General features: G+C 41.3%; 1 long non-coding RNA gene across 4 annotated transcripts in view; it reads right to left on the minus strand.

Annotated features, from left to right (window-relative positions):
- Positions 1-268: 268 nt before the first annotated feature.
- Positions 269-14,950, minus strand: part of LOC146439293 (uncharacterized) — a 32,430-nt gene continuing 17,748 nt past the window's right edge. For 2 of the 4 annotated variants that reach the window (XR_014850736.1, XR_014850733.1), the window contains exon 5: positions 6,706-12,542. This is a non-coding gene — a long non-coding RNA (uncharacterized LOC146439293). Of the gene's footprint in view, positions 2,761-6,705; positions 12,543-14,950 lie in introns of those variants that run through there. The other 2 variants (XR_014850734.1, XR_014850735.1) reach the window with 2 other exon arrangements.

Below are 14,950 nucleotides of genomic sequence, written 5' to 3' on the forward strand. Positions count from 1 at the left end.
TGTTGCTTCTCTACAGCTGAAATAGATTGACTTGGAATAACCTATAACTGCATGTGTTGTTAAAATTTTGCATGTGGACAGTAAAAGATAAACTCTATTACTCACAGGAAATATTATAAATGATAAAACTGCCTTTCAAGTACTGTTACTTCCCACCTATGTATCTAATTCTTCTTGCATGGCATTTTTCAAATTGCTGAGTATTATTTTAACTAGTAAAAAGGATACTTTTTACTAGTTAAAATAATGGTAAAAATGGAAAGGGACTACCAATAGAGGTTAAAGAGATTTTTTTTTTCTTTTTCTTTTAGTTGGCCACACTCTTTTAACCTTTTCTAGGTTTTCACTGCCATTCTTCCCACAAGGCACCAAGCTGTTTGCTTGGGTGTATTTTAAAATGATAGACATGCTAATAAAGGCACAAATTCTAGTATATATGCTTACAAGGATTATCTTTTTTTCTAGATATCTCTGCTCTGTAGGTCAACTTATGTACCATTTATTTACAATATTGAGAACTTATTAATATAAATACTCAAAAAATGTAGTGAGGTTGCTCATGTAATTACCATCCACAAAGGGAGGAAAAAATAACACTTTTAGCTACTCTTTCTAGTATGCTTTCTTTCCTTTCTTTCTATTAACTGAAATACTACTGCAAATCCCGAATGAGTTTCCTTGTTTTCATCCTTCAAGAATGAGATTAATTCCTTGACCCAACTCAAGCTTTTCTTTCTTTCTTTTTTAATGGCCCAATTTGATCAAGCCTATTGTTTATCTATTTTTAGGGAGTTTACAAAATTAGGGATTTCTTGCCATTTTAATTTTTTTTTTTTAAGGACATGTCTGGCTTCAAATCTCTGCTTTAAAAAGTTCAATTGTTATTGTTTGGCACACCTCAAGCAGGGATGTTTGGACAAAAATAGACATTTTTTTTTAATTAGGAAATAAGATAAAGTAAGATGAGTATAAATAAGTTTGCATATAAAAATAGAGGTATTGTTGGTCTATGTCTGGATAGTAGTCTTTTGGACATATAATCTCTCTGGCCAGTTTTTGAGAGCTCACATATTTGGGCAATCCCAGGCTGACAGATTCCAGGTTCCCAATTACCAGTGAAATGCTGCCACCCCTGAGTTTTTGAATTGAACATGGCTCATGGTACCAAATGTCACTAAAAAGGCTAACCTCTGCTTGAGCCTTGGAAAAGGAAGGCAAAGAGTGTGAAGAGACATCCCAGGCTGCTGATCTCAAACAGGGAAGGATAACCTTGCTGTAGCCAAGGGTGATGGGCAGAAACCCTGGGAGGGGTGAAGAGCTGGGGCAATGCTTTGCATTGAGGATTTTCTCTTGGGTGGTTTCAAGTAGCTGCATGCTGAACACACTTATGTCAGTGGTGTCTCCTGGTTCAAAGGCTGCTTTAGCTTCTCTGCTGAGTTCTCTCCTAACTCTCATTAACTGTAGAGAAATCTGAGACACCTCCAGTCTCTGGATGCCACAGGGAGGTAGGCAATATGCCATTTTGTTTTAATTGCATCTGTCTACAAATCACTTTAGAACATGAATTCTTTGATTTGTGCTCTTCGCTTCCAAGAAAATCCCACCTGTAATGAAGCATTTGAAGGGTCAATCTCATAATTTAACATTGAAGACATTAAACTGGAGCAATTTTAACTAGTGCCTTTAATTTTCTATCTCAAAATTCTCTCCTTATAAAACTTCTCTCAGACAGAATCTGAAGGTTTCTTTACAAATTTTTATTTATATAATGAGCAACATTTTCACATAGAAAGAAAGAGATTAAAGGTTGTCCTTTTTAAAACATACCTGTCATATTAGGAATATATATATCAAGGGACTGATATTAATTTCAGAGCCTTCAAAAAAGACTCTGGATTGTATCCATTACTGTCCATGGCCCTGATTCAACTTTTATATAAGTCAATAGGCGTCCTGGCTGTTTCCTCCCATAGCTGTTTGGATCAGGCCCAAGGCAAATAAGAACAGTCAGGGAGAGAGGCTACAAATGGTGAAATTTAAAAGAAAAAAAAATGAAAAAAAGAAAAAAAGGTTAGGCAGCATGTGGTGGGTGCTAGCAAAAATGCTCTGCATGTGTATAGCATAAACTAAACAATGGTTTTGTGCCTGCAATTTATTTAAAGAAAATAAGACTTCCTGAGTTTTCAAACTGAAATTGGTAGGGTGGAGTTAAGGCTAAATATCTCCTGTAAACCCTTTTCCTGCCTCCTCTGAGCAGCACTTGGCAAGTGAATCCTACCTGCCAGTGCCACAGGTACACGAAGGGGGCTGCAGGGGCCATGCTGCCACTGGGATGTCACCTCTCCCAGTCCCACCAAAGCCCAGCTCCCTGTCAGGGAGACGGTGAGAAAGGGAAAGAAAAGAGTCAACCAATTTCCTCAAAGGTTCTTTGTGTGAGGGCCTCATATTCCCCATGCACAGGCTTGCACAAAAGGGTTCAGAAAGGAGAGTGACCTCCTGATCCCCAGTGATGACCAAAACATAAATGAGAAGTAGCCCCAGGGCAGCTCCTATGTGGGTGCAAAGCAGCCCTCCCCCCATCCTCACTGTGGTTTATTTATAGATAGCCCTATTTGTTTGTATTGTCAAGCAGCAGTAATTCCTAGATTATTTCTTAAGTGTCTGAAGAATAAAGACCAAATGCTGCCAAGTGTACACATGACAGATAAATGAGAGTATAACACCAGAATCCTCCTTTGTCATGGAAATTGTGTTGGTTTCCTGTTAAGAGAATGAAAAACAGATGTTAAAAAACATAGCTGGTTGTGTGGATACTGCTGTATTGGGACAGCTTGGATTATAACACAGTGAATACTTGGGGGAAGTAGGGTGGGTTTAATTTCACTTAAAAAAATTGAAAAATAAGTAGAGCTGCCATTCAGATGTTACTAGCATACTGCAGCTTCAGCTGGTTATGGGATAGGAAATACTGATATGGATCCTTTCTAGATGAGAGTGCTCACAGCAATACTGCAAATGCTGGGCTTTTTCTATCTTACAAAGGGTATTTCTTGGCATGATCAAGAACTTGGGTGGGTTAGAGCTTTTTTTAATTTTGTTTTTTACCCGCCATTGGATTCCCTCTAGCTGGCAGCCAATCTTGGCTATTCCACGTCAGCTTCTTGGGAAAGTAAACTGTCTTGAATTTCCTTAAAATTTCATTTTGAGGTAGAAGGCAGGGAGAAGAAAGGGACTAAAGCCTGTGAAAAGGGAAAGACAAGACTTCTGCTTTCAGGTTGCCTCTGCCATGGAAAGGCTCCTACCAAAGGAGAGAGAACCACTTTCTGAGCATCTCTCCTCACCCTTTGTAGGATTGTTGTGTCTATCGAGGAGAGAGCAAAAGAGCAGAGGCAATTAAAGGATAAGAAGGGTGTTATGGAGAAAGCTAGCAAGAAAATATGTGATTATTTATAACCCTGCTTACTTGGGTAGTTTCCTGAAACACACATATCTCTTCCATGTGGTATGAAACATGAGAGATTTAGGGTATGCCAACTATGGTAGAAAAGGCCTGATTTTTCTTATTTCTTTATTTTTTAGATGACTCTCCTGGTTCTTGGTTGGTATGCAGTCTTTTTAATGACCTGTTACTGCAGTGCTGCTTCCTGTTTGTACAGTATGTTGACATTGGAAGTTTGAAAGACTGCCCTGTCTTCCCTGTAATTGATATTAAATATATACCCATATTATACATATATATGTACAAATACAAGATTTTAACAGGAAATGGGCAGGGTTGAGGCAGGCTTCAGCTTTAGCCATGGGAGCAGCCCTCTGGAGAGGGACAGAGAGCTCCCCAGGAGTGCAATGCCCTCCAGGGACATCTCCCCAAAGATGATTTGCAGCCAGCAGGGAATGAAAGCAGCGAGGTCGGTGCGTTCCTCCAGTCGCTACGCTCACCAGCAGCATCAGTGCTGCTGTGCTTCTGAAGCAACACCGGGTCTGGCTGTGCTGTTCCAGGCTGTGCTGTTCCAGGCTGTGCTGTGCGAGTTTCCCTTGGCCATGGCACGGCGGCTGCTCGCAGGGCGCGTTGCGCAAGGGGAGCGCATCAGGGCCAGCTGCTGGGGAGTCCCAGGGAATGCAGCAGCACACCCTCTGGAGAGCCTAGCTGGTGCTTCCTAAGCAGCTAAATCCACCAGGACTCAGTGTTCCTGAGATCAAGGTGTGGGGTGTGAAATACAAGCGTATTTCACAATAATCAAGGTTTTCAACGGTTTTCAAAAGTTGAAAATACTAACTTTTCCTTTTTTATTTGAGAAAGTCTCAGTTGTTGGTTTTTTGTTTCTTCAAGTGTCCTCTAGATTTGCCTTTGTACTTTTCTATTTGCATTTTTCTCCCTCTGTAGTTAACAGTTAGTTGCAGGGGATGTGAATGTATGTGCAAGTTTTATGTATATAAAAATCTAACACTGACAATCTGGCTGAAGTCTCAGTGGGTTCTTAGAACAGAAGACAGCTCACTCAAACAGCTTTGCTGAAGTTGCCTCAATTATTAGGAAGATTATATGAGTTCAATATATAGGTGAGACAGACTTTAACACCAACTCTGATAAAAAGTTCAATGCAAACTTCTTATTTACTTTTATTTTTCCCTCTATGCACATGAATCAACATGTGCTTCCTTTTGATTCTGTTTCTTCTCTTCCTCATTTGTCAAATGTCTGCAGTCCATGCAGTCAGGACAGGGAAACTCCAGATCTCTGGATGTAATTAAAAGGTCACATCCTTTTGCCATTTCTGCTCTCCCCTGCAATCCTGAGGTTAGAAGTGGAACAGCAAGTCATGAAATGTTCATGGCCTTATTATTTGGATGATTATCCAGAAATATTTGTCTGAATCATCTTATGCAAAACTGTATTGCAGAAGAAAATCTCTTTTCAGTATGTTTCCTCACTAGCTGCACTTGGAACAGAAAGAGTATACTTTTGCTTTGGGACTTTGTTGTTTTCACATCCATTGCAGGTAGAAATTGGAAAAGGAGTTCTATGAAGATGTGTAGGGTATTATTACTTGTGCAATCTAGTGACTGAAGTGAATATGGACTATAAATGACCACAGGATCCAAAATATATAGATTTATATATACAAAAATTAGATTTCTTTTTCTAAATTATAGATGACATCCGTAGAATTTTTTTGTGATGGTTACTTCACAGAAGTAAACTGGAGAGGCTCAGGAGTCATTCTCACGTGCTGAGGAGTGTCTTTTCACATCATATTTGATGCACCTCAGGCCAAAAAAACCAGAATCATCTTTCCCTGGGCTGCTGCTGGGTCAGTGCTGCAGCTCTAAATCACCAGAGCATCTGAGCTCTGAGGATATCACTTTGGCACTTTTCATCACTCCGAAATTCTTCAAGAGATGTTTCTTTCTTTTTCAATGTTGCCAGTTCGTTTCAACACAAACAAAATCACCAACTGCAGCCACGAGCCTCTGGAGAGGATTTCCTCACGGGAACTCCTCGCTGGTGCTCCTTGGTGGGTTGAAGGATTTATGAGGTGGAGCTCAGCCTCTCTTCCAGGGAGCTGATGGCTCTTTTGGTCTTCCCTTCCCCGATTTAACAGGGCGCTGAATTCCCGATTCCGAGCGGGGATTATGAAGCAGTGTGCCGCTGCCGCTGAGCTCCTTGGCAAGAAGGTGGCGCTGGCAGCTCGGGATTGGGACTGCGCCGATGGCCGAGGGTGATTCGCATCCGCAGGGATACCTTTAACAGCTTCCACGGGCTGCTTCAAGTGGAAAAACAACTTCCCTGCAGCTGTTTTATGTTGTTTGGGGTTTGGTGGTTTGCTGTGTTTTTATTTTTTTCTTGTTCCGTTTTTCTTTTTTTTTTCTTTTTTTTTTTTTTTTGTAATTAATGCTTGGCACTTAGAAATCCCACTCTTCTCCAAACAGGGTCCTCTCTTCTCCCGTGAAATGCAGCCTCAGCTAGCTCTCTTCACACACCACCTTTGTATCCCGGCACTGACCAACTTCGGGAAGCTCTTTGGCTACAATGGGCTTCTTTGTAAGGAGGGTGCAGGGCTGTGGGGATGACCTCTGGGAGCAGTTTTTGAGTCCTCCACCCTTTTGGTGGGGTGGAGGACACCGTGCCCTGAGCAGGGGGGGCCTTGTCTTGGTGTCAGCATCGAGGGGATGTAGTTTTGTTGCCTTAAATGCTACGGGTGTAACTGATTTTTTTGTTGTTGTTTCTGTGTCCAGCTCTTTCTTGTGTCTGATTCCATGAGTTAGGTGCAACTTTTACAAAGTGAGGTGTCCCCTCTTCTCCAGGCTGCCTGTGAATGATGGGTGTTAATGGGAGTTGGATTTGCTTTAAACTTGAACTTCAAAACATAAAAATTCATTGTCCATTTCTCTCCCAAGACCTACATTTTGGGGTTTAACCCACCATCTTGGTGAGGAGAAACCATATACATAGCAGGGCAAATGGTTGGTGTTATTTTCAGCAAGCTTTAGGTGTGTGTGTAGCATGTATATATAAAATACATGCTCCCATTTGCAAGGTGCTCTAGTGTGCCAAGTATTTCTCCATCTAATACTGTTTGCATACTTTGCCATATTAGCTGACTGCTGTTTTCATGTGCCATAAAATAAGGGTTAGGATATGAAAGGATTAAGTCTCTATTATCACGGGCTGTGCAAATGGTCTGTGTGTACATAGCTGTATGGTTTTTTTTCTTTTTTTCTTTTTTTTAATAGAGGGAGTAATTTAATGATAAAGTACTGTCCTGGTCACAAATTTCTCTCCGTTAATTTCCCTTGTAAGAGAAGAGAAAGGACCAGGAGAGCTGGGAGAAGGCGGCGTGTATAAACTCAAGGCTGCATTTGGCAATTCATGCCAGCACTTCCTGCCAGCACAATGGTTACCCCAGTATGCAATTTGTGCAGAACGGGTAGATGATTTTCTTCATAAGCTTTGAGTACAAAGGGTATTCCATGATGCCATCTAATTGCTTAATCCCCAAGGAGTTCTTCAGGCATTTATTTAACACTAATTGCATGTGTAAATGTTCTTAATTTACAGCGTGTGAAAGTCGCAGTGAATGCACACAACAGAGGATGTCAAAGTGACACTTCATGGAAAGATGCAGTTGAGGCAGTGCTAAGTTACTTCTAAATAGGATTAATCATTTATTAAAGTTCAAAGCTCATCAGAGCACAGGGACAAGAATATGATGGTTTGTTGCTGTTCAAAAGTAACTAGTGCAGTGGTGTCATGCCTGTAAAAATTTCTGTGATATGCCTTACTACATTGCAGTAAACGATGAACTTAAAAAACTAAGCAGGACGAGCGATTCAGTTCAAGGCAAAGCCCTTGGCTTGGCAACTGTTGCGCAAAGCCTGCTCGGGCTGTTAATTAGTGCCTGCATTGTAATAGAGCCGTGGAGTCCCAGGCGCTGCTCAGAGCTGTAGGCAGGGGCTGCGGGTGCTGGGGCCAGCCCTGCCCGAGAGCTTGCACGGCTGCAGCCCGCAGGGTGTGGAGCAGCCAGCCTTGCAGGGCACAGAGCATCCATAGAGGGCTCAGGACAGGTAAGGGGTATTCTTTGGAATGGAACCTGCAACCCCAATGCCCAGAGTAGTTGCCAGCTGTTTACCACTGATGGAGTTAAAACTTTGATCTTCGTGATCCTGAATTTCACAGTAGATACATGCATGCAAGCACAGGCAGCAGCTGGCACCTGAGCTTCTAGGGAAAAACTCGAGGCCTAGGTTCCCTCTGTGCTGGGTGTCACAGGGCAAAGTAGCTCAGGAAATCATACAGTGAAGAAAATTATACTTTTCGTGACATGATTATATACTCTAGAAACATAATTGCCCACAAGCCCTACTTTGTGGCGCACACTGCACAAGCACCCAGGGGTAAATCTGAAGAGGGAAAACCTGTTGGTTTGCGGTGTCTATTGACAGGAGCAGAGTTCAGGAGAGCAGGGCTCAGTCACACACCCCACCCAGCTCAAACACAACCCGTAGTCACCCATCTTTACCCTGGGTGAGATGTATCAGCCCTGGCACTTCTCTGGTTCTTCAGTGGATGCTGATGCTTATACATGTATCTTAGTACTTTCAGAGAGGGAGTAATTCCCACAGGGAATTCGAGTGTGATAAGTCATCTGGAAAGTCAATTTGTCAGAAAAAGTGGGAAAGGTGAAGGCTTGGATGTGAGTTTCCTTGTCCATCTGTGAAATGTCTTGAGCTTTTGTTAGCTACAGGAATAATACTGATTGAATACTACCTGTTTTGAGACTGGGGAATTAAAATATTCATTCACTTTTTTCCTGAAAATTAGATAAGTGATTAATGCCTTTTGTTAGTGTGTCTAAATTTTACATAGTTTTGTATCTTTGAGTTTTCAGTCTTGGTTTTCCTTAGACCCATGAGAAATAGCATGTGATTGTCTCTTCTTCAGCCGTGCAGGGCTGTGAAGGCTTTATTTTCAGACACAGCAGAAAAAAATTTAAGTGTCTGATTTGCCAGATATGGTAAAGACCTGAGCTGCATAGAGGGCTAAGCATGCTGTCACATTGTGTCTTGGTGTTTCCTACACAGTAGAATCCATACCATAAATTTCAGTGCCTCTGGCCCAGACAGAATTATATGTGTCAGAATAGGATCTGACAATACTGAGGTCCAGGGGAAAAAGTAATCTATGAATCCTGGCAGGCCATGATAAAGAGAGGCTTGTGTTTCAAATTTAGCTCCACTTCCGTACTTACAGCTGAGCATTGAAGTGTTTTTTCAGCCATCTTAAAGTGAGAGCATGTGAGAATGGACAGAAGAAGAGTTAATCATAGCTGGATGCCAAAACCAGAAGTTAATTTGTATGTCAGTTCTGGCCCAGGATTCAAGCCAGGTCTTTTGTTAGGTTAAATGGCTTCATCATCCCCATGAGAAACTGCCGAAGAGAGCTGGAAGAAGTTTATTCACGATGAGGAAAACTTAACTTCTCTTGCATCTTTCCTGTGCCCTTCATGATTTATGGAGAGAGTCCATTAATTCAAACATATGCTTTTGGTCTCTAGGGGACAAGTGGTTGTGATTAAAAAAATCACCTTCTACTCTTATAGTTTCATTTCCTCTATCTTTCTCAGATGATACCAAAAACTAGAAAGAGTATGAATGGCCCAAACAATTTCGTTTAAAACAGAACACAACAGCCACAAATCCCTGTCTTCCCCTTATGCTGAGCTGCACTGGAAGGCTTTGGTGCTCTGTGCAGGGTTGGTTGGTCTCCTTAGTAATGAGTATTTTGACAGGATTGGTGTGCCCTGAGCTCTACAGCTTCCAGGGTAAGGAGAGCACTGAGGGAAAAGACCACATCTTGGATAAAGTTCTCTGCAGTCTGTGCTGAGGAAGCCCCACAGGTGTTAAATGTCAGACAAAGGTACAAGCTTACACTTCCTTCAAGGCAGGACCTGAAAGCAGAAAGATCACTTGGAGAATTGGTGAGGCTGGCTGCCTGCAGGAGGACACAGGGTGTCTTCTGGACAGACCTGCTGCTGTGGGAGAAAAGTGACGGGCCAATACTCTTGGAGGTCTTCAGACTAGGCCAGCTAAGGAGGAGCAACTCTGCTCTTGCCAACAGGCAAAGTGACACCAGGACCATTTAAGTAATGCTTATTTGGGTGTTTAAACTAATTAAGTTGTACCTGAACTCTAAAGAAGACCAAATTTTCCCTTTTATTTCAAAAGTTCCTCCGTTTGAGAAGACCCAGCTCGTACTGGGCTTTCTGTTCCCTTGCACAGCAGAGGTGTGTGCAGCAGTAGGACTTTTTTCCTGTCTGTGGTCTGCCAAGGCACATGATCCATCAGTAAAAAGCAGGAAGGTGCAGTGGTATCCTCAGAGGGAGAGGAGCTTGCTGGGATGCTGCTGAGGACGTTGGAGGAGATCATGGGCATTGGAGAGCCAGCTCTGACTCAGGGGCAGCTGTGAGGAGCAGGGAGCAGACAGGTCTTGGGGCAGATGGGAGGGCCCAGAGAGGACTGGACACTGCTGTATGAACAGCACTAGGATAACCTGGCTGTGTGTAACCCAGAGCTGCTGCCCCAGGGTCCCAACTCTGTGGGCACAGCTGTTGAAAGAAAAGCTACATGTAAACGATTTCCTCTTCTGTCCTGTCTGATCTAGTTATTTGGAAAGGGTGATGCTTAAAGAGTTAACATCCTAGATTTCATTGTTTTGATTTATTTTTTTAGTTCAAAAGGTTTGCAGTCTCTTTGGGTAAACAACCTCCAGGGGAAAGCAGAGACAGAGCTAGCTTCAAAACTGGCTGGCCCAGTGTCTCACCATAAAGTACTATCATGTGATATGCTCCTTTGTACCCTCCTTAAGATTTCCTCACACTCTCCAGTGTGTGTTTGTGCAAAAGGAAGCCTTTTGAAATGAGAAACCTATAAAAATGAATCCTGCAATTTAGATTAAAATTGCCAGTGTACAAGTATGACACCCTCAGTAAGGAGAAAGCTATGCCTCCTCTGGGGTGTTTATAATCTGAATGTTATCAAGAACTCAAATCTGCCGGTAGCGATATAAGCAGACTGACTCTCATGTCATTTCAGTACCTTATTAAGGATTATTCTTATTGACTGGACTAGGGTTATGTCTGAAGTAAGATATTTTTCAAGATAAGAATGAATATACAAAGTCATGCCATTAATGGTTTCTAAAATTTCATCATTATAGTGTGCATGCTTATAATTACCCCACTGACACCCTTTAAATGTCCCCAGTAAAATGTGGTATAAGCTTTTAAGATTCCCCAAATAAACATCTAAATGGATCTATAATAAAGAACTTTAAAAACATGCAGTTTAAGAGAAGCTGGTATTTAGCATTGATTTTACTGTTAGAGGTTCTGAAGTGGACCTAGTTTTTGTGAGACAATTGAGTTCTGGTAAGCTAAGATTTAAGCAGCTGTCTCTTAAAATACCTTTGCAGCATACAGGTGTGTACATTAATCCTGGAGGGAAGATGGACAAAAAGGACAATTACAGGATTTCTCTTTTCCCCTTCATTTTCCCCTCCCTTGCCACTCCTGCTTTTGCCCAAGAGGAAAAGGCATCGCATTTCAGGTCCTAGGAAGTCACACTTGCCCTGTTTGTTCTCTGATAGAGGCCTATAAACAGAGACATTCAGTCTGTAAACAAGTCAAGCTTACAAAGTGACTGAAAGATAACAGTCCCCCATCTAGCAGTGGGAGAGGAGGGCGGGAGCAGGGGGAGGGATGATAGAGAGGCTGCAATAAAAACAGGAAGGTTTCTGTTGGTGCTCTTGAAGTCAGTGGTTAAAAACATCAAAGCGTGGTGTGTGTTTTTTTCAGCCAGACTGCTGTGTCACTTTATAATTCTTCATAAAGCAGCCATCCAGCCACTAACATACTGCAACTGTTAGTGTGAGCTGTGCTTTGATTTAGAGGAACTGGATCCTGCTCCAGGCGTGTTAAGCTGAGGAATCTCTTGTAGGTTTTCTTGGCATGCTGTGTGCCATTGAAGAAACTATAACTTTTCAGAGCTGCTAATTGCAAGCTGTTCAGGATTTTTTCCTTCCATTAAAAAAAAAGAAAACCTCACAAATAAACTGCACCCCCCTTCTCTCTCACTCTCAAACCCAAATAATTTTCCCAGGCTCTGAAGTGTTCAGAATTTCCTACATTGAAATTTAAAGTGGAAAACAAGATGGCAGTGGAAAGGAAGAAAAACAGCTATACCATATGGATCAAAGCAAAATGTACATATTCTCAGCTTGGTTCTAAGAAATATAAATTATTCAGCAGCTGCTTCAACAGAGAGATATTTTACAAGTTCGAAGCCAGCAGAGTACATCAGTTCTCTTAGATGGGGAAAGGTATTTTGTTCTCCAAATATGAGAGATTCAGCAAATGGCATGGAGCCCTTGTCTGCCCTTGGAAAAGCAGCCAAAGAGAGATGCATGGGAAGAGGAGCAAAGACGGGTGGGAGCCTTTAAAGTTGAAAGAGCAGCTGCATTGTTCTGGGAGAGGAATAGTGAACTTTCCTGTAAACAGTGCTAGAAGCTTCTCTACAGTGTGTTGCACAGACAAGCCACTCTGGTTTATTATTGCTCAAAAAGCTGATTTACACTGAACAGCATTTGGGTTTAGCTTTAGCGCAGGAAGAAGAAAGCAGTAACAATTCTGTACATAGAGAGCAGTCAGAGCAGAGCCAGCCTTTGGCCTGTGCTTGAGCAGTTTGTTTGAGGATGGAGTCAAAGTTTTTAATAGCTTTCTTCCAAGGCAATAGCCGCTGCAAGATTTTCCACTCCTGCAGGGATTACTTGTGTAGGAGGTGTTGCTGCAGTTGGGAGGAGGAGGGGAGGTTAATGTTCTAGATGAAGGAAATTATTGGTGCTGATGTGCTCTTGTTTCCAGATACAATAGGTAAAATTTCATGTCTGGATGATGATTTAAACTTTCTCCAGCTGGGAATTGGGATTTCAGCGTCGATCCTTCACTACTGATCAAAGCTAGCAAGCACTCTCATCAGTGGTGAAGCTGCAGTAGAGATTTAAAATGCAGGTCAGCAGTGCAGAGCTCATTCAGGGGACAGGTATTTCACGGGCTGCTTCCAAGCACAGGCAGAATTTGAACAGCCACCAGTTGCACCCACAAATTGAGATACCTGCAAAATTCTTTCCTCTGGCATATCTTAATGATACACAGTGAAGTATTTAAAAGGATAACTAGTGATTTTTCTAGGTCTTTTCTGAAGGATACCTCTCCTTTTATGTTTTTTAGCTTTTTAATATTGAGCACATCTTGCCTATAATTCCTTTGAAGGGGAAATTTGATCCTCCTTGTAGTTTTTAACTAAAAAAATAAATAGAAGGCAACTTGAACTTATGAATCACTTAGAGTGAACTTATATTCTATAAAGTGCTGATGCTTGCTCCCAAAATGTATATTCATTTTATATTATCAGCTGTTTTAAAAGAGCCTGCTCCACATAATATCACCAAGAGTAATGAGCTATAGTAATATGAATGCAGTTTTTGTCTTTAGCACAGAATAAATCAAAATACCTGCAAAATTGTTAGGTAAAATCAGTTATGATTGGTAGTACACTACAAGAAAGAGCTGCAATCATCCTCTGTCCAAGCTTCCATTTATATCACCTTAAACTGAGACTTTGCTATTAACTGATGGGATATGTTCCTGAAGTACTACACAGGCCCTTAAAGGTGAATGTGTGTGTGCCCACACAGGCAAATGTGTAAAACAATAGATAGGTGAATGTAAGTTAAAAAGCTTTCCTTTTTGGGAACTTCAAAAGGCCTAAGCATTGGTTCTTCAACAAAGTGGATGTGGCAGGAACTCATTGTAAGAGGTCATGGAAACTTCTTGAGTTCAAGCCAAATTTTTATACACATACACATACACATAATTATGTTTTAGCAACTTACTCAAGCTGTGCAAAGGGGCTGTGGAAAACAAGAGCTGATGTTGCCTGCAATTTAGAGATTTTGGTTTGGTTGTTTTTCTCTTCCCTGTAGAAGTTTGCCAGCAGCATGAAAAAGCCGACTGAATAATGAAACAAAGTATTTGCAAGCATCTATCAGATAGAAGCCCCAGAGTTACTTACAAGGTATTAGTGCATCTTTCTGTTTGTTTTTCGTGCACATTCATATGCATGGCGTTGTGTTTGGAAGACCGTCCATGACAGAGAAATTCCAAAACGCTTGCATGAATAAATATGAGCAAATGTTCATCAGATGTTCATACCACAAGCAGCTTGCACAGTGCTTTTGCCTGCTTTTCAAAGCTTGTTGTCCATTTAGAGCAGACAAAACACAAAATTAATTTGATGGTTTACTTTTTGTTAATAAATGCCTAGGTAACACTTGCAAGGATCCTTTTTTTGGCATTTTGGGCACTTTGGGCCTTTTAAAATATACTAATGGGATGCATTCATAGAAACATAAATAGCAAATGTATTGGATTTCATTTAAGTTCCTTTGTGAATAAACAAGTCTGTTTTCTACTGGTATTTCACACGTGTGTTGGACCACAAGTTGCTCTGAATATTTGAAGTTAACTTGAGTATATTGGATGCCTCAGAAATCCCGCATATTTTAGGCAGCTGGGATACAAGAATCCTTTTTTTTTTTCTTAATATGTCAGCCTGGGGTTTTGGTTTTGTTTTTTTAATTATTCTGAGGCAGATCAATACCTCAATGTTCAATAAGTGTTTGGACAATGCCATCAAGCATAAGGTGTGATTCTTGGGGCTGTCCTGAGCAGGGCCAGGAGTTGAACTTGATGGTCCTTTTGGGTCCCTTATAACACAGGATATTTTATGATTCTATGAACAGCCATGAAAGCTTTCTTCAGAAAGAACTACTAATTGTAAGTTTAGGTGGTGCTAAACCTATAGGTATTGTGTAAATCCGACCTGCAGTAGTTTCTGTAGAAATGTGAATGCCAGCAAAGCCATTGAAATTAACAGAGGCCTTTCTAATGATTTAAATCTACTTTAACTTGGACTGCACATGTATTACTGACAGAACATCTAATTTTTCTCATGTGTTGCATACCCTGGTTCTTGAGTCTCCTCACCCCTGACTGGATGCCTTTAGGTGCAGCTGACAAGGCTGCAGGGCAGTGAGCCAAGGCACACTTGTCACCAGGCTCGCATGGAAATCCACTGACTTCAGCTAAGCTAAGGGAGCACCAGCAAAAATTTGCATGGGTAAAACTAATCCACAGAGTATTTGGAAAATCTGTGGCACCTGAGTTGTTGGATAAAAGCAAGATCCCACATGTGATTATTCAAGAAAAAATATTGTAGGCAAACAAAAGTTTTTGATACGCCAATGAAACATATTTCTTACTTAGAAATCTGCATCAGCAAGCATATTTTTCTTCATTGTTGTCATATACTGAATATATATATATGTCTTTTT

The sequence above is a fragment of the Lichenostomus cassidix genome, chromosome 3 (genome assembly GCF_008360975.1).
Source record: "Lichenostomus cassidix isolate B80296 chromosome 3, HeHo_3.0, whole genome shotgun sequence".
NCBI lineage: Eukaryota > Metazoa > Chordata > Aves > Passeriformes > Meliphagidae > Lichenostomus > Lichenostomus cassidix.